This window comes from Scardinius erythrophthalmus (assembly GCF_964197995.2).
Source record: "Scardinius erythrophthalmus genome assembly, chromosome: 1".
Classification (NCBI taxonomy): domain Eukaryota; kingdom Metazoa; phylum Chordata; class Actinopteri; order Cypriniformes; family Leuciscidae; genus Scardinius; species Scardinius erythrophthalmus.
The window spans coordinates 49945442-49972806 of NC_138221.1; the positions used below are offsets into that span (position 1 = coordinate 49945442).

A 27365-nucleotide genomic window follows, 5' to 3' on the forward strand; every position below is an offset into this window, starting at 1 on the left:
ATATTTAATAAGTATAAAAATATATAATTTTTTCCAAAACAAAATTATTTGAGTTATGCCTATTAAATTTTATTTTTCTTCAAATCGTATGGCTCTATACACTTACAATTGGGAATTTTAATGGAAAATCTGAGACAAAGTTGATACTTAAATGAAATATAGGTGACAACTTGTGAGGAAATGAAAACTCAACCTTTGAGCAATGTATGTTCAGTTGGATTGATATTTTAGCATACAAAGGTTAATATAAAAAATTATATCTGCTGCGTTTTTGATGAATACTGCCGATGATTAAAAATAAAACAGACGGCGAATGGTATTACTTCGCACATTTGATTTAAATCACAGCAAAGGACACACATATAACGATAAAGTTCAAAGAGGTTAATTTATCATGCTGTTGAAAAAAGAAGATAAAACATACATGAAAGCGTAAGCAATTCTGACGTCTGCGCTTTGAAATGGTATTGGTAATGTTACAAACACAAACATAAACACGCACATACTGTCACAACAGCAAAAATCAGAAGACTTCATATAACTGCTGACCCCTGCGTAGGAACTGCTCAGACTGAAAAACATTAAAGACTATTAAACACATTCACATAACAGTGAATGTTCACAGAAATAAGCATACATGCATATGTATGTTGAAGAGAACAGGAAGGGTCTCCCTGGTGCTATCTGCCTTGCACTCAGCTCATGTTTTTGGGTTTATTTTTATATTTTTCCAGCTTGGGCGTGTATCTACTCCAAAGGGACCAATTAGAGCGCTGCCTGTGATACTTCACTGCTCATACCAGCTTAAATGAATGTGTACGAGCATTAATGTATGTGCACACAGTGCAATTACGTCTCAGTGCCTGTAAATCAGTCAGTATGTTAGAGTGTGTGAGTGTGATTTTTCTCTGTCAGCTGCAATGCAGGTTGCGCTCAAGGTTTCTGCAGAGGTATAGGCAATGCATATTACTCATTCAACTCATAATATAAATCCTTTAACAGATCTCTGTCTCTCAACATGGTGTATTTCAACTCTCTTTCCTCTCTCTCCTATTTTCCTCCATTAGATACAGATGTTTCACTGACATGTTTGGTTTAGACAGCTGATATAACTAGAACATACTTGCTCCCCCCACAACATTCTGTGAAATTTCTCTTTCCATTGCCAATTAAGTAAAAACTACTTAATCATTCAGTTTAGCAATGCATTAATTAGCTGTTCATTCTGTAATGCTTTGGAATTAAGTTAACACAAATAAACTGGGCACCTGTTCTGAATCAGTAATTACTTATAGAATAGGTTATGTTATGCTTTAGTCCATCAGCACCTATGAGACATCATTCCACTTTATTAATGGTGAAAACTTGTTAGAGACTATCAGTACAATATATTGGTTTCTTCTGATTGGTCAGAATGTCTGAACTCATACAGTGTATGCATTATGATGCAATCCCTCCTCAGGAGGCAAATTAATGGTCTGGTTTGGTCTGTATAAATGGATCTAAGCATGGTCTCGTTGCGTGGGTTTGCCTTATAATGTGTCACTTCTGAAAGCTTTTCATGGTATTGGGTTTGACCTGACATTTACATTGCATAATGCATTTATGCATTTGGCAGATGCCTTCATCCAAAGTGACTTAAAGTGTATTCAAGGTATTCATTTTTATCACTTCATGCATTTTCTGGGAATCATACCCATGGCCTTTGCATAGTGTCATTATGTTTGAGCTACATGAAAGCTATACTAAAACTTTATATATAAAAAAAAAAAAACAGCAGTTTTCCAACACTCAATGCATATAAAACATATGGTTCTGTTCTGACATTGTATTTGGGGCTGAAATAATTCAATTCAAATGTACCAAATATTTAGGTGTCTTGGCAACCACATAGAGCCTACAGTGAACAGAGTAATTAACTATATTATATGGCAGAAAATTGTTCTAATATTAACAATAAACGTAACAATTTATTTTGAAGAACACTGATATGGCCAGCAGCCATGTCACCCTGTAGCCCAAGACTGGTTGCCCACTGAAGCTAAGCAGGGTTGAGGCTGGTTAGTACCTGGATGTAAGACCTCATTGGAAAACCAGGTTGATGCTGGAAGAGGTGTTAGTGAGGCCAGAAGGGGGCGCTCACCCTGTGGTCTGTGTGGGTCCTAACGCCCCAGTAAAGTGATGGGGACACTATACTGTAAAAGAGCACTACTTGCTGTAATATACAGTACTAAAGAGACACGCAGTTATTATTTATAATTGTGTTTATTAGTGGTTTGTCTAATGAACTAACCAGTTGCCTTCTGTCTGTGTAATCTGCCTTTGTATGTGACCGCACATTGTGTTCTCAAGTTCGTGTGTATTTAAAAAATGTAAGAGAGCCAGTTTTAGCAAACTCACTCTGCTAAAATTACAGACTGAGGAAACGAAACACAATCTCAGACTGCAGACCAACCGACTGAAAGAAAGAGGGGAACAAAGAGCCAGAGTGAGTGAAAGAGAACACGGGGGGAGTTACAGAGAGGGAATGGAATTGATGTCAAGCACTGAAAATGTTGATTTATTATCCTGTGTTTAATACATAATTCTTATTAACAACTGTGTGTGTGTGTGTGTGTGTGTGTGTGTGTGTGTGTGTGTGTGTATATATATTTATATATATATACACACATTATATATTATATATTATATATATATATATATATATATATATATATATAACTCATTCTCCACTTATATTCACCAATCTTTCATTTGAAAGTCACGTGTCACGTTCTAGAATCTGTAAAACCACATTCTTCCATCTTAAAAATATATCTAAATTACGTCATATGCTCTCAATGACAAATGCGGAACAATTAGCTCATGCGTTCATGACATCAAGGCTAGATTATTGTAATGCTCTTATGGGTGGTTGCCCTGCACGCTTAATAAACAAAGTTCTTACTAGAACCAGGAAGTATGACCATATTAGCCAAGTTCTATCAACACTGCATTGGCTCCCCCTATTAAACATTGTATACATTTTTTTAAAAATATATAAAAAAAAAACGGGAACACTCCCCATATATCCAGATGTACTCGTTACATCATAAGAAGAATGGCGTCTACGCTAATATTAGATCTGATGAAGGACCTGTGCCTGAACACGACAACAACGCAGTCCTGAAGTGTCAACTAGTCTCTCCCCTGTGAAGGCCCCCCTTCTCCTTCCCTTTACCTCTGTACAGATAAAACGTTGTCAAAACAGTTCCGGTTCACATGGCTACTCGGCCAGACAAGTAATCTGTTTAGGTCAATTTGTAAAGCAAGACTACACGCCTGCGCACATACATATATTCAAACATGCATACCTATAGACTAAACACGTGATACGCATGTGCACGCCATCAGTGTTTTCACAGGTTTGCTTGCGCAGAGATAAAAAAATACTAATAACAATAATTATATATATATATATATATATACACATATACTGTATATATATATATATATATATATATTATATATACAGTGAGGAAAATAAGTATGGCCCATATATGGCCCATATATATATATATGGGCCATTCTACAGAATTGGTACAAACTGCTGTGCCACATACAAAAAACACATTTAAAAAGAATTTAAGTATTCAAATATTAGATGTTTACAAAGATCCTTCTATTATCTATTGAATCTCACAATAATATTTAAAATATCAGTAAGCTTAAAGGGTTAGTTCACCCAAAAATTAAAATTCTGTCAGTAATTACTCACCCTCATGTTGTTCCAACCGCGTAAGACCTTCGTTCATCTTCGGAACACAAATTAAGATATTTTTGATGAAATCAGAGCTATACTCTATATATTCACTCCTCCATAGGCTGCTATGTGACCGAAACTTGCTGGCCCAGAAAAGTTATTAAAGAGATCGTTAATATAGTCCAAGTAACTCCAGTGGCTCAATCTTAAGTATATCAAGCAACGAGAATACTTTTTGTGCGCAAAAACAAACAAAAATAATGACTTTATTCCACTTTTCATTACCTTCTCTCTGGGCCTCGTAGTGTTTTTGCGCTGCGCGTCTGTGTTGCACGTCATCACGCATCACACACATGACCGGCGTCGGGCAATAGTGAGCCTACGTGGTGACGTGTAACACCGACGCGCTGCGGAAAAAGACTACGCGAACCAACTAGAGGCCCAGAGAGAAGGAAATGAAAAGTGGAATAAAGTCGTTATTTTTGTTTGTTTTTGCGCACAAAAAGTATTTAATATATTTAATATATATATATATATATATATATATATATATATATATATATATATAATCATCATTTATTGGGTACTTTCAAATGGGAGGTAAACTTCTGATATTTTCATTCTGTGAGATGAGATTGTCCTGACGGAGCGCAAGCTCTTGAAGCTCCGCCCTCTTCTTGAAAGGGGGCAGGAGGCACCAGCTTATTTGCATTTAAAGGGAGACAAAAAATGGCGCGTTTTTGCTCACCCCCCAAAAATGGCCATTTTAACATGCTGTAAAAAATATCTGTGGGGTATTTTGAGCTAAAACTTCACATACACACTCTGGGGTCATAAGAGACTTATTTAACATCTTGTAAAAAGGGGCACAATAGGTGCTCTTTAAATAATCAGTGTCACTGTTTTTTTTTTAAATATGTTCAAATGATCTCTTCCTTGATGTGTGATTTGCTTTTGAAAAGATAGATAAACAGGCAGACAGACAAATAGATAGATAGATAGATAGATAGATAGATAGATAGATAGATAGATAGATAGATAGATAGATAGATAGATAGATAGATAGATAGATAGATAGATAGATAGATAGATAGATAGATAGATAGATAGATAGATAGATAGATAGATAGATAGAGTCTTTGAGTGTTTGTAAGAGTGTGAATATAAGCATTTCTTTATTTAGCACAGAAGTCTTGGCTTGGTTCTGCTACATGAGGGTTCCTCTGGCATGTGACACGGGCCCCTGCAATGGCATAACCCACACACTGCTATAAATACATCCAGCATGGGTGCACTGCTATAAAGCTGCTCAGCCCACTGAGCACCTCTGAGCCTTTGGATCTCTCCTGACGCTCCAATGGACCAGAACTTCAGACCTCAAAGCAAAAAAAGGCTTTTTCTTTGTCTTGCTGCCAAAATGCAAAGGCTACAGTATTTGGTTTCTGTTCTACGCAGAGGAGCAAAGAATAAACCCAACTTGACTCTGATTTGACAGATGCACTATGCAAACTGTCACTGCACTCTGTTGTCTTGATTGCGCAGTGTGCGCTTGCCGTTTGATGTCGCTGTACTTTTGTACCTGCTGATGTTCCACAGAGCTTAAAAGAGCTGTTCTTGAGATCTGAACTATTTCTGCATGAACATATCCAGAAGCCTGAACTGTAAAATCTAAAAGGTTTTCACTATCTATTTTTCCATGTACCCCTTCTTCTTGTAAACCAAAGCATTTGAGCAGGATTGTGAGAGAGCTTGTTTTGAAGAATATAATTTAAAGCTGGAGAAAAACAATTTATTTGTATTGTTCTATTTCTATTTCTGTTTTTTTTTTTTTTTTGGACAAGATAACTAAATTAATAAACATTAAATAATTTATGCAAACAACACATTCAAATATTAAGTCACTTTACCATTAACATTGTGGTTTCCTATTAAAAGCATAGTGGTGTAATGGCATTGTTGTGTGCTATCTCTAAAGATTTTAACAGATTTTAACCATTTATTGATTACGCAAAAAATATAAAAAATGTATCATCTAACCATTTTTTTTCATCTGTGGTGAACAGAACATTCCAGGACCCAGTTTAGGGCAAGGCCCCTCTCTAACAGTGGACAAAGGTTTGCTACATTTTGATTGCATCTTGGTGGACTAACACAAACAAACGGTCCAACGCTATGCTAGGACAACAGCCAAACACCTCTAAGAGGGCAAGAAGAAGACCTCTGGTACTAAGCCCGGGAAGGATAGGACTTCTCATTGGTCCACATGCAGTTTCTGCCCTTTGCCCATCTAGAGACTAATTCCTAAGGTTTTGGCCTGTGACAGGCAAAAAATTGAGCGATGCCAGCTCAACATCGTGAAGTCTGTCAGCCATCGCGATGGACGATGGCATCGTCTATCGGCCCAACCCTATCACCCAGCACAAGCATTGGAAGACGTCACTGCCATCTGACTGCTCAGTCGACCACGTGGAACGTAAATATCCCTTTACCAAACCTCTTTCCAGAGACATTGGCATTGTTGCATATTATCAGTATTATATGATTTTATCATTTACATTAGAGGAAATATAGCTGATGCTAGTTAATAACAAATACTCTTTCAATAATTTGTTTGGTGCACAATAAGGTTCTTCACCTTATTAGTTTCAAAGAAACAAAAGTTTATCTTTCCATAAGATAATGCAACTTCCATAGCCACACTCAACCTAATCACTTGTATTGAATGTGTTTTATGCACTTTATTGCTTTATCATTCATGGTATTCATTTTGTAGCTGTGTTAGTTATTCTTGTTTATCTTTTTCTTAATAAAATGCATTACACTAGTGTCTTCCTTGTGTTGATAATACAGAAAGAGGCTCTACAAGTTAACGATATCTCACCAATCTTTCAGATAAATCAGCTGACCAACTCCCTCCAGTTTACCCTAATTCTAAATGATTGAACAGCCTCCTATTGGGAGTGTTCTCAAACTGCCAAGGTGAAAGTCCTTGACTGGTGCCCCGAACTAAGAGAGCAGGGGAAGTGGTCATCTGATGTACTCATGACCACACCTTAAGTGACGTGTGACCCAAAAATCACAACATCAGCGGTGACGTGACAACCAATCACAACAATACCAATGTCTAAAATAATTTCCAATTTAGTATTATAGACTTTATTATAGACTTTAGTAAATTACACTATAAAGATTATGAAGAACCTTAAATCACATCATAACACACATCTGAATTGAGAATTTGACCGCTTAAAGGAGATGCAGGAGGACGTGTGTTAATTATCTTTAAACTGCTCAGCATCCACATACAGTAAAGGTGACCTGCAGATTACCCAGAATGCACTGTCGTCACATATCAAGGCCACATACCCTGTGGAAGTAGGACGCTGGATAGCCCTGCACGTACTTGCTACTTCCTTTGGGAGAATAAAGAGTGGATGCTAGGTAAGTACCTCTGCGGAAACAACTCTTCTCACCTTGTTTCCCAAGGTGTCGACGCAAGTGAACAAACAGTGCAAAGTCTATCTGACCTGAATTCAGTTTTCGCAGTTTCCATTACAGCAACATATGAAGGCCGGACTGAAGGAGAACCCAGGTTACCCATACACAAAATAAATATATTTGAAATATATTTTCAGGATATGTTTTGGAATATATGCAAATATTTAAAATTGGCCCAATAAATATATTTCATACTTATATTTCATATATTTTTGTTATATTTCAGAATATATTTCAATGTATTTGGAATATATGCCACATATATTTTTGACACTTTTGGGGACCCATACAGAAAAAAATACATTGAATATATTCTGAGATATAACAAAAATATATGAAATATAAGTATGAAATATATTTATTCGGCCAATTTCAAATATTTGCATATATTCCAAAATATATCCTGAAAATATATTTCTTTTGTGTATGGGTAGCACTAACTAAGGATTCATCGATACCCTCAGCAGTATTCTGGATCTGGATATAGCATTCAAACAAATTCACTGCTAGTATGTCTATGCATGTACAATAAGATTAACCATCAGATTTGAACAGCAAGCGAACAGCTGCATTTCGAGCAAAATAATAATTTAAATGAACAGGTCCTTCACAATAAGGGCCTTTGTTTAGAGAGTCAACAGCAGCAATTTTCCTTCCACTCAATGGAACAACAAAGACACGCTACTTCACAAAATGAATCGGAGCAAAAATCTCTTAGAACTCACATAGGTCCTAAAGTTCACAACACCACTCTAAAGTAGAAAAAAAACAGCAGCCAGCTTTTGATAAACAGAGCTCACTTCTGCGAAGCTAACCATACAGCTATGTATCACATAGCCTAGTGAACACAATCACTGAAGCATATCGTGACTTACAAAAGTCAGCGGGTGCTTTCTCGTTCTCAGAATGAGATCTCACCCTGTGAAGCACACAAAATAGAGAAATAGACAGAAATAGAGACTTTGAGAAATTAAACTTTGGAATAACACAAAGAGCCTGATATAAACATGCACAAAGGATTCTTCTTCATACACACAGTGAAGTACAGCAATAGTCAGAGCTCTCCAGGGAGAGAGGAGGACCTGTTTGTATGTTTCAAAAGGTAAATGGCCGTATGTGACTAATAAAAAACTGAGGTGAAGCTATTTAATGATGGTCTTTCAGCTGAGGTGAGTGTTGAGTGGACGGAACGGCAGCACTCAGTCTGGGGGAGGAAGGCTGTACAGAATTACCAAAGCTGTTCGGACTTTCCCAAAAGCACCTGTACGTCATTGTCTGCTATTGAATGAAGAGTGCGGATGAGTGGAAAACTCGTTCTGGAACAATCCACCACTCAACCCAACATATATTCATCAATTCAATATTTATTTGTCAAAAAATACAGTATATTAATAGAATTACATAAGCCCAAAACATGCTTTATGCTAGTATGTGAATGCAAATGCTTCTAATTGCGATTTGATGCATTGTTTTCACATTGTTTTCTGCATTGCCAGAAGGGGCACATTATGTGGGAATTGACATAAATAGCCTTTTTCTACTCTATATCTGTGTGTTGTGTTCAGCAGTTACAAAAAGTCAGAGAGGTTTGGAACAACTTGAGGGTGAGTAAATGACAGAACTATAATGGAGCGAATTTAGTTTCAACGGAAAAGACATGATGCACAATGTGTAGCCAATTTCACATGCTGAAACCTAATTCAGAGAGATGTTATAAATAGACGATTATTAAAATATAATGTTTTTGGAAATGTTTCACATGGTATCTTGTAGTATTATTTAATGAGGATAGGAAAGAGTGCAGTGTGTTTGTGTCACAGCAGTGTGTTTGTACCTGTACTGTATGTCATGTCAATTCATAACCCTACTCATTACATTTATAGCATATTGTGAATAACATATCACGTAAACTGTCTTCTTTTACTTAGATTCAACTCAATGAACTCGCTGTGTTCTTTTATTAGTTATTATCTGTAGTTCAAAGGTAAGAAGTGTGTGCTGTAAGAAAACCTTTAAGGTACCATTCCTGAACATTTTCTCCTCAAACAGCATTTTTTTGCCACAGCTTATCCAGAAGAAGGGAGAAAGAGAGTGATTTGAATGATTATGTGTAGGTGTTGTGTACTAAAGCTTTGAGATGCTGCCAGCCTTCCAACTGAATACAAATGCACTTTTTTTGCTTTCTCCACAAGGTGCGACCTCTTCTCTCTACACCACAGACAAAACTGCCTACAGCTGTGCTAGCTCTCCCCCTCTCACACATCAGCTTTATGCAGTAGAAATAATAACATTTGCTTACATATTTGCCAGAGGTTTTTTACTGTCAAGACTCTGTAGGTTTATGGGTATTTTTAGACAGGCAGGTCCAAGGCTACTATAACACAAACACTGCATTTTGTTTTCCGATCAGTCTTCAGGAAACTTGCTCTAAAGGTGCAGTCACGCTTGTTTGGTGAAATTTCGTGGAGGAAATCTACGGGAAAAAAATGGGAATCTACCCCATCTGAAGTTTCACGTGAGGGTGGAAATGTTCCAATAGTTCCAATCAATGGTCTCCCACATTGATCAACAGAAAGCTCTAAGTGACTTCTGTGTGAGCTGTGCTTCATACACTGTTGACAATAGACAATACATCTTTATTGCCTGCGAAATTTCACTGAAACGTCACTAATTTTAACGCACCTTAATACAAAAATACACATTACATTTGTTTTTTCATAGTTTTTCCAAAAAATTGGATCAACACTTTTCATCCATCAAATCCAAAGTGCAATTCCTCATTTGTAAGTAACTTTGAACTAAAGCATAAATGCTAAGTGAATAAATGTAAATCATGACATGCCTCTAAACATATTTAGGTTAAGTAAAAAAAAAAAAAGTATAAATCATATTAAAATGTACTGTTCAGCCCTCCTCCATCCTGCAGCTATCAGAATAATTTCCAATATCTTTTTTCCTAAGATCTGTTCCACACAAGGTCATCTGTGCCTGCACAGCCGTATCACGCTTAGGGAGACTGAGGGCCCGCTGTCATCTGTAATGTTGTAAATCTGGGTCTGACAGAGGCTTAATTGAGTAGAGCAGTAGCATTGATTAATGCAGGAAGAAACTCTGTAATAATGTTCTACAAACTTTCCAACCACCTCCCCTCTAATGTCCTCCAAACGTTTAGGTGACATTGAAGCAAGGCAATAATGAAAGAGATAAAATGAAAGAATCAGACTTTCTCAGACAAAGGATGATAAATCAATAGCCGTGTTTCCACTGTCCACTGATGTGAGCGTGCTAGTGCATGCCAGGGCCAGTCATGCTTCCACTGTCACTTCCGGGCTTGATTGGGCCTCATCTGGGGTTTCCTCGGGCCAACGGCCAGGGGTTTTTGGCCCGCCGAATACCTTTGTCCAAAGCGGGCCAACTGGGGCTTGAGGAGTGGTTATGAACAAAGGCTGGGTTTACCTGAGTCAGGAGACAGTCCACACCGCTGCTTATTTCCCATGTTATTATACCAGGCTGCCAGCTAACTTCAAAATTTACTTTTTGTTTTAGTTCAAAATTCACTTTCAGGCACCAGCGAGGGTTTGAAATAACTTCCTTGAAATCCGATGGGGATTCTGATCACTGTATGAGGCAGAAATATATTTATTTCCGATGCTAAAGGCTACTTATGCTAACCATTGCGATAATAAATACACATATGTTTATGGAAAATACCAGAGACTGCTTGAAGAACGTAGACAAATTATATATGATTATAATCATGTATTTATTTGGTTTAATGTTTTATTTGTTGATGATACCGGACTAATGCATCCGCAGACATGCCATTAAAACATGCGCTAACTAGTATAACTAATAACTCCTGCTTTCTTCTCATGAGCTCCCTTTGTTGCTCTGATGGAAGCATATAATAAAATAAAATAAATGGAAGCAAGTGCACGTCAATCAGGACACATCTGTCATTTGAGCCGTATAGCTGAATTCAGTCGACATTTTGCATGCTTTAATTCAGCTCCTAAATGTATATGTGCATTCAGCAGGTTTGACAGAGGATAATAAGTCTTAAAAAAATAAGAAAAATGGGTAAAATTCACAACAGCTATTGAATGCCATTGAATTCATCCATTTTACGAAGTAATAATAACAGTCCTAATAAGGATGTGTGCTTGAAATGACATTAGGGAAACATTTCAGTGTGGCTTTGCCATTTTTCAGCATATTCAAAAAATAAAGAAAAAACTAATTTTATCATTTTTTTATAACTACAGCTGTTTTCTTCTACCAGCCAATAAGAATGCAAAGTGTTTTTCCCAATCAAACCGACTGAAAGAAATGGACAGAACACCTATTGGCTGAATCCCTGAAAGTGTTGTTAGAAAAAGTAAAAGGACTTTAGGTCAGATGTTCAATTGGACACTAAAGCTCTTTATTGGTTCACATCAGGTAAGTGGCATCTCAAAGCCTGGAGACCCATTTTATCATGGCAGGGAATTTCCTTTGACTTCTCTTGTTTTATACAGTGCTAAAGATATTTTCTATCTTTAAACCTGCCCTTAATGAATTGAAAATTAAAAGATTTAAGAGAGTTACCATGTGTCAATATTGCTTTGTCTGTAACAGATCATTTGGTATGTGCACATAGAACATAAAATTGGCTATAGCTTCTAAATTAGGATGTTTTGATGTAAAAAAAAAACAAAAAAACTGACCCATACACACATTTATCTATCAAAGCAAAGTGAGGACATACGGTATACCTCTATTGTGTTATATATATATTTTTCTAATTACTATAGACTATTCTAAACCCAATAATAAAATAATAATAATTTAAATTGTTCCCAACAGGAGATTTATTCATTTTTACCAAGATAAAGCCATGTAAACCCACACACACTCACAACACATCTAATGACTACACCACCGCACTAAATGACCTCAGGAGTCAGTAATCTCTCTGCTAATTGTGCATGCTGATATTGACACTGAATTAGATTATTAACCATTTGCCATTCCCAATTAGCCGGTCAATTGATTGCTGAGCTAATTAACAAGCTGAATCATAATACCAGATTAGCTCATAATACCAGTGTAAAGTCAATGTATTGTTGTGTTCCCTCCCTTAATAGTCTTTATACTTTAAGTCGTCATGAAATAAGCCATTCATGAATTTTACTTTGGTAATCTGACGCATTTTCAACCAGACAAAATGTAGGACAGATTTTATCCATCAGGAACTGATTAATTCAAACAAAAAGCAAATTTGTCAAGCAAGTTGCCAGCAAGATTCAGAACAAGTTATTAGATTTAGATTTTAGATTTTCAAAAATTACAAAAAAATGATGCACAGTAAAACAAGTAAACGGTCAATTTTGATTTAATGTTGACTTTAGGTAATAGAGTTCTTCAAGACTTTTGACTTTGAGGCGATAAACAGTAACAAAAAGAGACTCAATGAAGTCAAGGCCTCATTGTCCTACTGACAAAAAGAGGCCATGGAGAGTTGGGACACAGGAAATCCGCATCTGAAAAGCTCTCAATCTCATTAAAGTGTTAAGCACTAATCATGAACGCTGGGCAAGAATGCTTTAGAGCTGGAGGAGGAGTGATGGAAGTCAGACACGGTGTCTCAAACCACAGAGAGCTGACATGTACTATGTAGTACATAGAAATATATACATCGAAAACATTTTGTATGTATATACAAAATGTCCTCAAAAACTTGATTTATTTTATTATACATTTTACAGGCATGCATTTTACAATTTATGTATATTTCTGTATACGTCTTTCAAGGAGTCAATGACGGACAGCTTCAGCAGCATCGCCTTCTTTCTTTTATTCCAGAATCAGTGGCCAGAGGAAGTGCAGGACAAGCTGGTTGCTAGGCAATGTGAATGTCTTTTAAAATATTATTAGCATGGCAAGTTCAAGGACTCCTTCCTCAGACGTTCCCAGTACAAGGAGTAGGGGCAAAAACTCTGATTTCCAATTAAGCTAATTGAAAATTACTACTAAGCTGGTGGCCTGAATCATGAATAAAAATAGCGGTTTGATTCTTTGCAAACTCAAACCCATTTCTTTTCACATTGTATTTGTCATGTTACTATGACAGTGAGAACTACCACTTGTTTACCACTGTAGCAGAGTAATGACTCAAAAGGAGAAGATGCCAGTTTAACTGTAAAACTTTAGGTGCACTTGCCTTTGTCTGCAGCAGATGCCGCACAACTTGCAAAAGGTGCAAGCCACTCTCATTGAGAAATGCATTATAGTAAGTGTGACTGGGAATATGCAATCTACGGTCATTTTATATTTTTTAAACTTCTTTGCATTAAATCCTGCTTTAAAAACGCAATGGAAAGCTTGTACAATATGTTTTCTATCCCAACAGTTCTGATAAAACTTGCATCCTGGATTGAGAAACGTGAAGGGCTGAAATGGATCCCAATGACTGTAATTCCCAAAGGGAGCCGTCATACTGACACGATTTTCCACTGTTGACAGGAATATATATGTTGTCCACATAATGAGACTGTGGCTTAAGGGAAGACCTAAGGCTCTGAAATGCAGCACAGACAGGAATCAGCTGCCCGGCAGGGGGTGGATCTGTTTATCTGGCCTTATGTAATGGGTCAGCAGGATAGCAGAGGAATCCTGACCTCATCTGCCCTCCGAATCAAGCTCAAAACGTTGGTACGCTGTGCTGGACATGTACAAAGAAAGGCGCATGCATACAAACATGCAAAATGCATTAAAAGTTTCTGTGCGTCATATAAAATGCCCACATCTCAGGCAATGAGAAAGTTTTTGAATGCTTAAACATAAATATACATGCCTGTATGGTTGTTTGAGTCTCTGTGCATGTATAGGCATCTATACTGTATGTCTCCATGTGTATGTATGTTTGTTTTTACCCTACACTGTAGCTTTTCAACAGTTGAGTTATTAGCAGACTGAAACTGCCAGACTTCAAAACAGTTAACAGATCACATTTGATTTCCCGTCTCTTCTGTTTCAACTTTCATATCAATTACACCCTCAACTACACACACCCACACACACAGTCACGGTTGTTTTTCTATTAAGGTGGGGACTTTCCTTGACTTCTACTGTTGTTGTATTGAGCTAATAATATTTTCTGTTGCCTAACCTTAAACCTAACTCTCACAGAAGCCTTTCAGCATTTTATACTTTCATTACTACTTAGTACCCACCCACCCCACCCCACACCACACCACACACCACCACACACCACCACACACACACACATACACACATATTTATTATTGGCTCTCACTGGAGCCATTGGTACTTTGTTAAGGCTGAATAATTTAAAAGACTGATGTGTTGATATTGGTCCAAGACTTTAGTGAAAGACTCAAACATTTAGGCCTAATATCAAATCAATCTGATAGAGACTAGATGCACTTAGTAAAAGAAAGAAAGAAAGAAAGAAAGAAAGAAAGAAAGAAAGAAAGAAAGAAAGAAAGAAAGAAAGAAAGAAAGAAAGAAAGAAAGAAAGAAAGAAAGAAAGAAAGAAAGAAAGAAAGAAAGAAAGAAAGAAAGAAAGAAAGAAAGAAAGAAAGAATTCACAAAGCTAACTCTGAAAAACCATTATGAAGTGGCAATCCAAACGAGGTTACCCACAAACCTATTGGGTATCTCAGGGCCATCTGGATTGCTGTGGCCAGATTCAATATAAAACCCATTCAATTTAGCCATTAGACAGCCTGGGCCACATTTCCAAGAGTCAAGGACTCTGAAGGGACAGATTATTGGTAGGAGATGCTTTCACTGCCTGATGATGTATAGATCAGCAATCTGTAGGAAAATAATATCTGAAAAGGCAGTGTACTGTATGTCACTGCTAATGTTCACAACCACTCACAATTACAATCACACCCACACACACACACGTTGTGTTTTCATGTTTTGTGGGGACTTTCCATAGACATACTGGTTTTTATACTGTACAAACTGTATATTTTCTCCCCTTAGACTAACCCTACCCCTAAACCTACCCATCAACCAAAACTTTCTGCATTTTTACATTTTCAAAAGACAGTATGATTTATAAGCTGTTTTCCTCATGGAAACTAAAAATGTCCCCACAAGGACAAGGATTTCGGATATTGCCATCTTTGTGGGGACATTTTGTCCTCATAATGTAGGGTTTACCAGGACACACACACACATGCACATTTACACAAACAAATGTTTCTCATTTACTGGACTATAACTTAATGAGCTGAAAAGACATTTCCCCAATACTGTAATTTCAGTTTTTATTAAGTATAAGGCAAACAGAAACAGACTACATAAGTATGAACACAAAAACACAACATTTCATAATTGTTGATCTTAGAAGACAGCTGAATTACACCATGCAAAGAGAGTAAATTACTTTAGGATTTGATTTATACATTTTAATAGAAAATAGTTATTTTAAATTATAATATTATTATTAGTGTTTTTACTGTGTTTTTGAAGGGGGAAAAAAACAGCATTGGTAAGCATTCTTTCAAAAACATTTTAAAAAACGTACCAACCCCTAACGTTTGAACGGTAATGTAAAAAAATATGGAAGTAAGTATGGTTAAAACACTTAGATGTCAACACTTAACTTTGGGTTGCTGAACAGTTGTTGTCCGGTCAAGTACTGAAATTTGCGAAATGATGATAAAGCACAGTAATTCATTTCTACCACAGTACTTTTTCATAGACCATGCAACCCCAACTCTTATCAGGGCAACCTGCACTAAGTGTATGGCAATTTACTATGTGTATTTGCACTAATGTTTGGTAAATGGCTCCCTAATCTGATTGAATATGTTTATCCTCTAATTTAAAATCCTTTTCCTTTGATTTCTCTCTAAGTTTCCTCATCTTGTCTCCTTTCCTCTCTCTGTCAGCACACCTCCCTACACATATCGACATCTGTCTAAATGTGAATATTCATCATATACAAACTAAGGAGAAGATTAAACAGATGGTGCGTGTGCGCGCAAGGGGATATTCTAATTACAGGTCACCATTATTCATTTTTACTTTCCAGTCCACACACAAAGGCTACAACTTGTTGGGATAAAACAAAAGCCAACTTATAACAAATACGTATGTGTGTACAGTGTGCGCATCTAGTAAAGCCCTGCAAGTTGCCTGTTCTTCATCTCACACGTTTGCTCACTGACAGCTATCCAACGGCTTTGCATGTGTCTGCATACTTATGATTCTCACAGTTTCTGGGCTGATTCTGGGAGAAAATTATGCAAAATTAATTTAAACATGGTAAAATGTGTTAAACAGAGCTGTACTACACTCTTAGTAGAAAACACAAACAAATTGGCTGAAATATTTGCTAAATGAACCCACCAGGGGCTGGAGATGTGTACACCTTGATAAATGACAGCATTCTGACTCCACGGAAATCTACACGTGCATATTCCATGCATGCCTGCTTATGACATTGTTTGTGGTCAAGGAAATGACAAAAATAAAACACACCTAGTGCACTGCACAATCTCTTTCTCGCTCTCTTTATAATAATTACAGTCATTTTCAGTGCATAAAAAAAAATCAAATACATCAAATATCAAATACATTATTTTGCTGTTTAAATGGTCCTCAGTTGCTTCTGCCTGAGAAAATCATTTACAAACACCCACAAGTGTGTGTGTGTGTGTGTCTTAGAAAGATCTGAATCACTGTTCATCCAAGAGAAATCACACAATAACAAATAAATCTCTGAAGCAAACATTAACACACTTAAATGCCTACAGTCAGCATCCTTATCAACAATGCCTCAAGATCTCAACTTGATATGCACATTTTTCACACACACACACACACACACACACACACACACACACACACACACACACACACAGAAGGCTGACGGGGAGCAGGGGAGGTGAGGAAGTTGTGACTCACACAACAAGTAGAGAAAAAAACAGAACAACAAACTCTTCTATTCAGAAATAAAAGGCCAGCTGCAATAATATATTCAATTGTTTACTACTTCCTCTCTCTGGCCATTTGTTTTCTTTTCTTTTAAATCAATATTTGTCTGCCTGTCATACTGGGACCTAAAATTATTAAATCATGGGTTAAAATATTACTTCTGTGTGGGAGGGGGAAATTTGAGACACAGATTAATTGTCCCGTTAGCTTCACTAACTATTGGACTGATCACAAATTCCCAAAGTCCACTCTAGAAAACATGGAGACAAAAACTAAATGAGTCTAGTTTAGTCTTTATCCTGAAAAAGATCAATTCCACACAGAGCTGTAAAAATGAATAAATGATTAGGGTCTGTGAGATTTTTTATGTTTTTGAAAGATTATGCTTTCAAATTATGCCCTTATGCCAATACCAATTAAGGCTGCATTTATTTGATCGGAAATATAGTAAAATCTGTAAGAGTGTGAATTATTATTACAATTTTAAATAACATTCCTGTGCTGTCAAAGCTGAAATTTCAGCATCATTACTCTAGTCTTCAGTGTCACATGATCCTTCAGAAATCATTCTAATATGATGATTTGATGCTCAAAATACCTTTATTATTATCAATGTTTAAAACAGTTGTGCTGCTTAATATGTGATACATTCTTTTTTCAGGATTCTTTGACACATAGACAGCTTAAAAGAATAGAATTGATTGGAAATGTAAATATTTAGTATCATTATAAATGTCTTTACTGTCATCTTTGCTGAATAAAAGTATTGATTTCTTTTCTTTTTTTTTAAAGTTACAAACCACAAACATTTGTAGTGTATCTAGATGTGACTAGGATTTCAGTCACAATGTGTGATATTTGTAGTACACTCTCTAAAAGAGGACGGCATGCGTTACTGGATCAAATAAAACCTGGAATACATGGATTTACATACAAACTGTGATTATTTCATTCATTTCTGAATCAAAGTGTAGTGAATCTGTGCAACATTTTGCAACTAATAACTCAAATCTCAACTCTATGATACAGTCAATGTTCCAGACTGTTGGAGAGGGACATTAGATAATAACTGATTTTTAATGGGAATGAGGCAAGCACATATTTGGTACTGACAGCTGAGTTAAACACAGATGTTTGTGGAGGACAGGCACAGATGAAAGACGTTCACAATAGGACTGGTAATGATTGTGCAAATAAAATAATCAACATTGTGAATATTGCGATGATTTTAAAATGGTTTCTTAATTTTCCCATCACAAAACCTAAAGATGACTGTCATTTGACTAATGATCCTACTATATGAGAGCATTAAGACAAACTTTTTGGAGCTATAGTCATTTTAGATGCTTAAGATGCTTAAGCATGAATTCAACCATTCATTTTCATAATCCCTCATACAGTATAGCCCTGCATGCCATTTTTTATGCATTACACTGCAGAGTAAAAATTATATTATCGTATTGTTAAAATATATATTAAATATAATTTTTACTTGTGTGACAGACATTTGTACTGTATTTTACGTCTTCCAATTAGCAGCAGTGACATTTTTTAAATACGTGAGAGCAATTAAGTAACAAGAAACATACTGATTGCTGAAAAGTCTGAAAAATATTAAGATATTCAAAATGTACACAGGTCTAGAATTGCCGTATTAACATTACACAGCAGAGGCCAGAAAGAGAATTACAGAGAGACATTGATGCATGAAGCTGACAGCACATGCTCAGTCTCTCAGTGGCAGGGTGTGTCACTGAGGTCAATATGTTTTGTAAATGGAAATAAAAGCACCACTGGAATGGTGAGCAGTCCTCTTCCTCTCTCTCTCAAAGGCCAATGGTAGGTTCAGTTGAAATGAACCTCTCAATTGCACAAACAACACACAACAAACAAAGTATCAAAATGCACCAAAAAGTTCATTCTTAAATGTACTTGTAGCACTTTGTTGCTTTTAGAGTGTTTTTTTTTTTTTTGCCATATCATGAAACCCATAACATGAAAATAATTATCGATATATGAGCCAGTGTTTTAACATCAGTGCATCCTTCTCACATAAAACTCCTACAAATGTTGTTCACAGACTTCAGAGTAATCTAGCATTAATAACAATTCTGTCAGGACCACTATCGTCAAATACGATTGACAATTAGCATATACAGTTAGGATTGGCGGTATGGTTCTGTTCTGGGTGAGAACTCCCTGCGCATCCATGCAGCCTAGCATGGATAAGAGCAGGGAGAGCAGCATTAACCCCTCTAAGAGTAAACAGAACAGAACCAACATGAATATATTGCAGATATCATTAATTCAAGATTTTAAAGTACAACATAATTCGAGAATTTATTCTGATTCAAGGGGAATCATAATGCCAAATCCAGACTGGGCGAGAGGAGGAGCTGAGGATGGAGGAGGGTAATTAGCTCCTGAGAAACACGATGGCTGCTGATAATACTGAAGGAGCTTATATATGTGTACAGTGATAGACGTCATATTCCTATAGGTAGACGTGGATCAGCTGAGAGTCAGCTGATGCGAGCTTGACTAACGTGACCTGCCAGAACTGACACTACGCTTGATATATCCTAAAACAACTGCAAGTGGGCTGTAATCTGATCATTTTAACAAGTATAAACAGCACCAAAAGCCGGCAGCATAGGGCTCAACACAAGAAATGTTCCAGAAAGCTGCGGCTGATCTGCCAACCCCTCAGGTAGTTGTCCGTGGACGGTCTCTCAGAATTTTTTTAGGAACTGTCTTGAGTTCAGTACTGGCACAGTTCAACAGCAGATTCCAATACACAGAATAATTTCACTCCACTGCTGAAGAGAAACTCTCTCCAACACACACACACACACACACACACACAAACAAGGCTCACTGCACAGGATCTCAGCAAGCAAAAACCTTGAGCAACAGATTGAATCAACATGACAGCCCAAAACAAGGATGCTATTTCCATTTGCACACGACCAAATCCTACACACAATGTGTGCACACACACACAGCATGTGCACGCCTACTCCACTTTCATGGCACTAGAAGCCATCGTATCGAAGCCATCTGTGTACCAGCAGTACTGGCACCTTGAGTAGAGAGAAAGCGAGGACAGAGCTCTGCTTTGGCAACAAAGAACCAAGCTTAACTACAGCCGATTGTACCAGAGACGGATTTAGAACTCTTGCACTTTAAAACAAACTACCGAAGGGAAAGCTGACAGGTTTATACGGTGTTAAAGGCATTATTTATCTAGATTTCTATTTAGTGATCTAGCAAATTGGCAGCCATCAAGTCTTTGGCATTGGTCTATCTATCTATCTATCTATCTATCTATCTATCTATCTATCTATCTATCTATCTATCTATCTATCTATCTATCTATCTATCTATCTATCTATCTATCTATCTATCTATCTATCTATCCATCCATCCATCCATCCATCCATCCATCCATCCATCCATCCATCCATCCATCCATCCATCCATCCATCCATCCATCCATGTGTATTTATATACTGTATACAGCATTTATTTGACTTCATGTCACTTTTGAAAATATGCACATATGCTCACAAAGGCAGCATTTATTTGATCAAAAATGCAGTAAAAAGACTAATATTGTGAATAATAATTGTTTTATATTTTAATAAATTGAAATATGTAATGTATTCCTGTGATATCAAAGCTGTATTTTCAGCATCATTACTCCAGTCTTCAGTGTCATATTATGATCCTTCAGAAATCATTCTAATATGATGATTTGCTGCTCAAGAAACATTTCTTATTATTTGTATCAGTGTTGAAAACAGTTGCACTGCTTAACTTTTTTGTGGAAACAATGATACCATTCAAACAAGTGTGGAAAGAGAGAAATTAATACTTTTATTCATCATGGATGCATCAAATTGATAAAAAGTGACAGTGAAGAGACATTTATAATGTTTCAAAAGATTTCTATTTAATAAATGCTTTAACAAATTTAAACATGTAAATAAATGCGGATTCATTAAACTTTCCATTAGAATCCTGAAAAAGTATCACCATTTCCACAAAAATATTGGAGCACAACCTTTTTCAACATTGATAAAAATAATCAGAAATGTTTCTTGAGCATCAAATCATCATATTAGAATGAATTCTGAAGGATCATGTGACACTGAATACTGATGCTGAAAATTCAGCTTTGCATGCTGCCTTGTTTTGAGGTGTTTTGAAGTTTACCTTCAGGTATTTTTATTTTATTTCATTAGTTCTTTACTGCTCTGGCGGATGTCTTTTTTTAGTTAAAAAAAAACAGAGCAAAACTAGTCTGGACTGTTTTGGGAAACATTTATAGAACAGCAGAAAAAAACAAGTCTAATGTGATCGTCACACAGCCTGCAAACACAGGAGGACAGGGCAAATTTATTACTAATAAGACTTACAGTAATAAAACATTAAAAGTATTTATGTCTACTTTATATATCAGGCACAGACACACAGTGCCTTATTACGAACATGGGAACAGTGCTCTTTCAAGTACAGTGCCAGGTACAACATATAACACACACATAAACAGGGAATTTGCGTTGAGGTTGTCAGGCTGGTGGATGGCGACCTTAATCACCATGACTCACATTAAAAACCATTTTCAGATCTGTTCTGAGATCAGTCTAATCACTACAGCCTCATTCACTAGTCTGAATTTGAGCCAGACGCCTGGCTGAGAGGGTTGGCGTACTATCAAGATTGTGTCTTCGGGACTTTTAAAGAGTGTTTGAGTGTTCCCACTGTTCTTTACTCTACCTTGTGGGAACAAGTGCCTTTAGGGTGTGGAGCCAAGAGACTACACAGCACAGATAAACTTACCCTGCAGCAACTGATCTGATGAATTCACCCACATGTGCTCTATGTGTGTATGCATGTTCGGTCATCAGTTAAGAGTTAATAACTACAAATACAAGCAGGTCTTTTTACAAAATTGTATAAAAAGTCAATAATGGCAGCCTTCATTTGTGAATTATCTCTTTAAGGTGTGGAATTCCAATGGAATTTTGCGTGCAAAAAAAGTATATTGTCAATAGCGTAGAGATATATGATTCATTGCTCACACAGAAGTTATGGTAACACTTTACAATAAGGTCTCATTTGTGCACATTATTAATGCATTAGCTAATATTTACAATGAGTAATATATTTCTTAAAGCATTTATTATTCTTAGTTCAGAGTGCATTAAAAAAAAATTAACAAATACAACCGGATTTTAAAGATGTATCAGTAATTTTGACCATTGGCAACGATTAATAAATGCTGTAGAAGTATTGCTCATTGTTAGTTCATGTAACTTTGCAGAATTTTAACCCACTTTGTATTGTTATGTTGTCCGTAGTATATGTAAAATAACAATGTTTACTCATTCTCAATGTTACCAGGACTGAGAAATTCACATTTATTTGTCAGCAAAAGATGACAGTTGACTTTTTGACAGCTCCAGGGCTTTTTTGAAAACTACAGATTATACTTCCGCATTTTTGTATTCCTGTCCAAAGACAGTCGGATCGACAGAGGATTTTTAACAGAACAGTTCATGGCATAAAACACTGCGTTCATGCCTATCCGGTTTGAAACGTTGACTACAAACACGGATTTGTAGATTTTCCGTCATGGCTTTCTCTCCGTATTTTCGAAAAAAATAATGCCACCTTACAGGATCACCAAGAGCAACGTTCATGTTTATGTTTAGTTGCATTTACAACCATTTTGTTCACAGTCTGGATCGTTTCTGCATTAACAAGAACATGAGTAAATGACACAGTTTCCCCTTTTTGGGTGAACTATCCTTTTAATCAGGGCTCCAGACTTAAAAAATGACTAGTGCGCAACTGGCTCTAAAAATGAAATATTTAGGAGCTAAAATCTTTTAGCTGTCAAATGCAATGATTCATTTTGAATCAGACATGACCAAAAAAGTACTCCCAGTTCAGTGAGGGAGTCAATTGTGAAACCAGTGAGGGCTCTGAGTGATTCAACCACTGACTGAGTCATATTCACATTAATGACTCACAAACCAGTGTAAGGCTGTTTTGCGAATCTTTCTGACTGACTCATTAAAAAGAATCAGTTCATAAGAGTCATTTTTTTAAGAATTGGACATATGGTCGTGCCTCCTCACAGGACTGGCAATGGCAATTTGCAACTATTTTAATCACAGTCTGGATCCCTGCTTTAACATTTCTAAAGTAATATGACTTTCATTTTGGGGTGACTATTGCTATAATGTTTTTGTTAAGCAGTGATGTGACTGTCAAGAATCATCTACAATGCAAATGAGGGCAAAAAATAAAACAGAGATCTACAAGCAGCCTACAGGCAAAGATACACAGATTTCCATGCATGTGACAACCACAAACACAAACAGTGCTGAAACATGATCTGCTATGAGCTGATAACTCTCATTTCCTGTTTTTTTTCTTTTCGAAAGCCAGCCAACTTCCTCCGTGCCTCATGCACTCCTCATCCAGGCAAGACTTCATCATGTGACAGAATGACAGGAAAAAAAAAGAGAGAAGATGCAAATGCATGAGCAGTCGAGAGTAAACAGTCCAATCAGCTGGAATGTTAGATGGGGTTTTAATGAAAGAGGATAAATCTGTTCCCTTTCTAGGGACTCTCTCTCTCTGTCATCATGCTCTCTCACTATTTACTGACACCTGACTTTCTGCTCACAAAACTTGATGGATGGATATAATTACATATGCATGTATGAAACTGATGATTCATTGAATTTTATGCTGAGAATCACAGATTGAACAAATCATTTAACAATGGCAGAAAGACAATGGGCTTTCTTTTAAGAGACAGACAGACAGACATAAAAGTTAATTACTGTACGGGATCAATACCTTTTCAAACATATATCCATCCAACGATATAATCTAGTCATATTTTTGTGGCACGAAAATAATTAGGGTGACAGCATTAAACTTCAACAGATACATTTACATGAAACAGAACAACAAAAACTAGAATGCACCCTAATAGTCGAGTCGAGAACATACACAGGGAGTCAGATGTGAACTTAGCAACAGCTCTGAATGATTCACTTACTGTGTGAGTCTGATTCGAATGGCTAAAGTGGCAATCACACTACGATTTTTGTTCTACTGACTTGCATTAAAACGTATGTGACTGCATGTGAGGAGACCGGAAATGCAAGCTCATGCAAAGAAGTTTTGGATTTTGCTGCATTCCTAAGTTCAAGTCTAATGAACTCTGACCAGCGAATTCGTATTACATGAAGACGTGTGGCCAATGTCTATATCACAATGTGACCTCTTAACTAGATGTACCGCATTGCGGTACAAAATATGACCGCCGCTCAGGCCTGCACTGGCTTTCCACAAAAATAAATGACGTGGAGTAGTTTGGCTGTATTGCGTGTTTATGTATATACCTAAAAAAAGTAGTAGTATGTGCAAGTCTGTCTGTGTGTGTGTGTGTGTGTGTGTGTGTGTGTGTGTGTGTGTGTGTGTGTTTGTGTATGTGTGTGTGTCTGTGCGTGTATGTATGTGTGCGTACATGTGTGCACGTGTGTGTTTGTGTGTGTGTGTCTGTGCATGTGGATTTGTATGTGTGTGTATGGGTGTGTGTCTGTGCGTGTGGATGTCAGTGTGTGTGCATGCTTGCGTTTGTTTGTATTCCTGCATGTGTGTGTGTGACAGTATCATCCTAAACCAGCAACCCTTCGCTCAACAGCACCATCTACAGGCCGATGAGTGTACAGTCACTAAATGTGCACATAAATGAATTTATTTTATACCCCCCCATGGATGAAATTCTACGAAACTTAGCAGAGGATACCCCCAGAGGATGTCAAGTTAATCATACACATGAAATATGGTGCAGTTCTGAACATCTCCACTGAAGATAGGGGCGATTAAAGCAGAATAATATTTCATTTTCATTTTTTATGGGAGGGGCGCAAATCACAAATGAGTGATTATGGGCTAGGTTGATGTGGGCCCTTAGGAGCAACATACCATAAAAATTTCTTTTGTTTCGGTGTCCCTGGTATCGTTGATGAAAAATTTACGGGGGCCCCAGCGCAGGGGGGAAGTGGCCCCCGGGGACCAAACGAAATTTTTCCGTAAAAGTCTAGTAGACCAACATACCATAAACATTTCTTAATCCTCGGTGCCACGGTTCAGGTAGTTATTTAGGAAAAACTGCATTTTTTTGAGTTTGGGGGGGCCCAGCGCGGGGGGGGGAGTGGCCCCCGGGACCAAACGAAATTTTTCCGTAGAAGTCTAGTGGGGCTACATGCCCACCAAATTTCATGTTCCCCGGTGCTTCGGTGTCCCTGGTATCGTTGACGAAAAATTTATGGGGGCCCCAGCGCGGGGGGGGGGGAGTGGCCCCCGGGGACCAAACGAAATTTTTCCGTAAAAGTCTAGTAGACCAACATACCATAAAAATTTCTTCATCCTCGGTGCCACGGTTCAGGTAGTTATTTAGGAAAAACTGCATTTTTGGGGGTTTGGGGGGGCCCAGCGCAGGGGGGGAGTGGCCCCCGGGGACCAAACGAAATTTTTCCGTAGAAGTCTAGTGGGGCTACATGCCCACCAAATTTCATGTTCCCCGGTGTTTCGGTGTCCCTGGTATCGTTGACGGAAAATTTACGGGGGCCCCAGCGCGGGGGGGGAAGTGGCCCCCGGGGACCAAATGAAATTTTTCCGTAAAAGTCTAGTAGACCAACATACCATAAAAATTTCTTCATCCTCGGTGCCACGGTTCAGGTAGTTATTTAGGAAAAACTGCATTTTTTGGGGTTTGGGGGGGCCCAGCGCAGGGGGGGAGTGGCCCCCGGGGACCAAACGAAATTTTTCCTTAGAAGTCTAGTGGGGCTACATGCCCACCAAATTTCATGTTCCCCGGTGCTTCGGTGTCCCTGGTATCGTTGACGAAAAATTCAGTAAGGTGACGAAAAAAGAAAAAAAAAAAAAAAAAAAAACTTTGACAATCCCTATATGACCGCTTTCGCTAGCTACGCTAGCGGCGGTCATAATAAATGAATTAAAAGAAAGCAAATTTTTTGCAGTAATGTACAGTAGATTGTATATTTTTACTTTTTGGATTTATAATTATATGATGTTTTATTAAAGTTCGGGAGGAACACGTTCAAATTATCTATCATGACGTCATTCCAATAATCACATCATTTCAACCAGCTGTCAACAATCAGTAATCAACATGTCTACCCAATCAGCAAAATGATTGGAGGATATATACACAGTCGACTCACCTATGCTGCCGTGCAAAGGCAAAAGACCGTAACTTCGTTTTTGGTCGAAAATGAGTTATTTATATTTTTGGCACATTCACGACCTTCTTTATCATGTGGATAAGTATCTTGAATAAATTCCGTTTATTTTTCGAGAAAATAATGATTTGTCTTAACAGTAACTTCCAAAAGCCCATGAGAAACCAAGGCAGAACACCGTAACATCAGTTACCGCTCTTTGGCTTTGTTTTGGAACGCTCAAATTACGAGTTACGGTGCTCTGCCTTTGTTTAGCCGCGCGTCAATATGAAGTTACGGTGCCGGTGATTAATCAAATAATGCTACCTACCAGATTGTAAGGTTATCTGCCTTTGTTTTAATGTCCATTAAAATTAAAATTACGGTGTATCCTGTGTACTTTGTACAGCTGCCATCAGTCGCTCTAACTTCTGATGTCCTCAGAGCGGTCAGAACATTTAGTATGGTCTGCTCCATCGACAAACGTGCGATTACGATCGCGAAGGATTATGCAGAGTTGACAGAAAAACGCTACACATTGCCGTATCAGATGAATACAACCATGAATTAAAGCTCGCAAACTAGCTGGCAGAGTGCCAAAACTTCGCCTTCAGCCCCGCCCTAAACGCGGTCGAGTCAACGCTGGACTAATAGGAGGTATTTTGTCATGTCAAATGTATTAAAAATGCCTTCAGAATGCAACCAAAGCACAGGATAGCAATAAGTAGATGGCTATAAATAACTGTAAATCATACAAAATAAATGCCATGATCACTAGATTTTATACAGGTGTGTACTATAATGATTTTGTTAATGGTGATCAGCAACTAAATATTGATAATGTGGAAGTTACGGCCTTTTGCCTTGGTATGACCTCTCACTTTTTGCTG

The 27365-nt window shown here is 37.4% G+C and overlaps 1 protein-coding gene and 1 long non-coding RNA gene across 2 annotated transcripts in view; one reads left to right on the forward strand and one right to left on the reverse strand.

Annotated features, from left to right (window-relative positions):
* Window positions 1–27365, reverse strand: part of LOC308700176 (inactive phospholipase C-like protein 2) — a 68630-nt gene that overhangs the window by 28502 nt on the left and 12763 nt on the right. The gene's annotated exons all lie outside the window — the stretch shown is intronic.
* On the forward strand, window positions 5090–6566 carry LOC308694812. The gene is made up of 2 exons (XR_014030643.1): window positions 5090–5417; window positions 5806–6566. It is a non-coding gene; the product is annotated as an uncharacterized lncRNA (long non-coding RNA).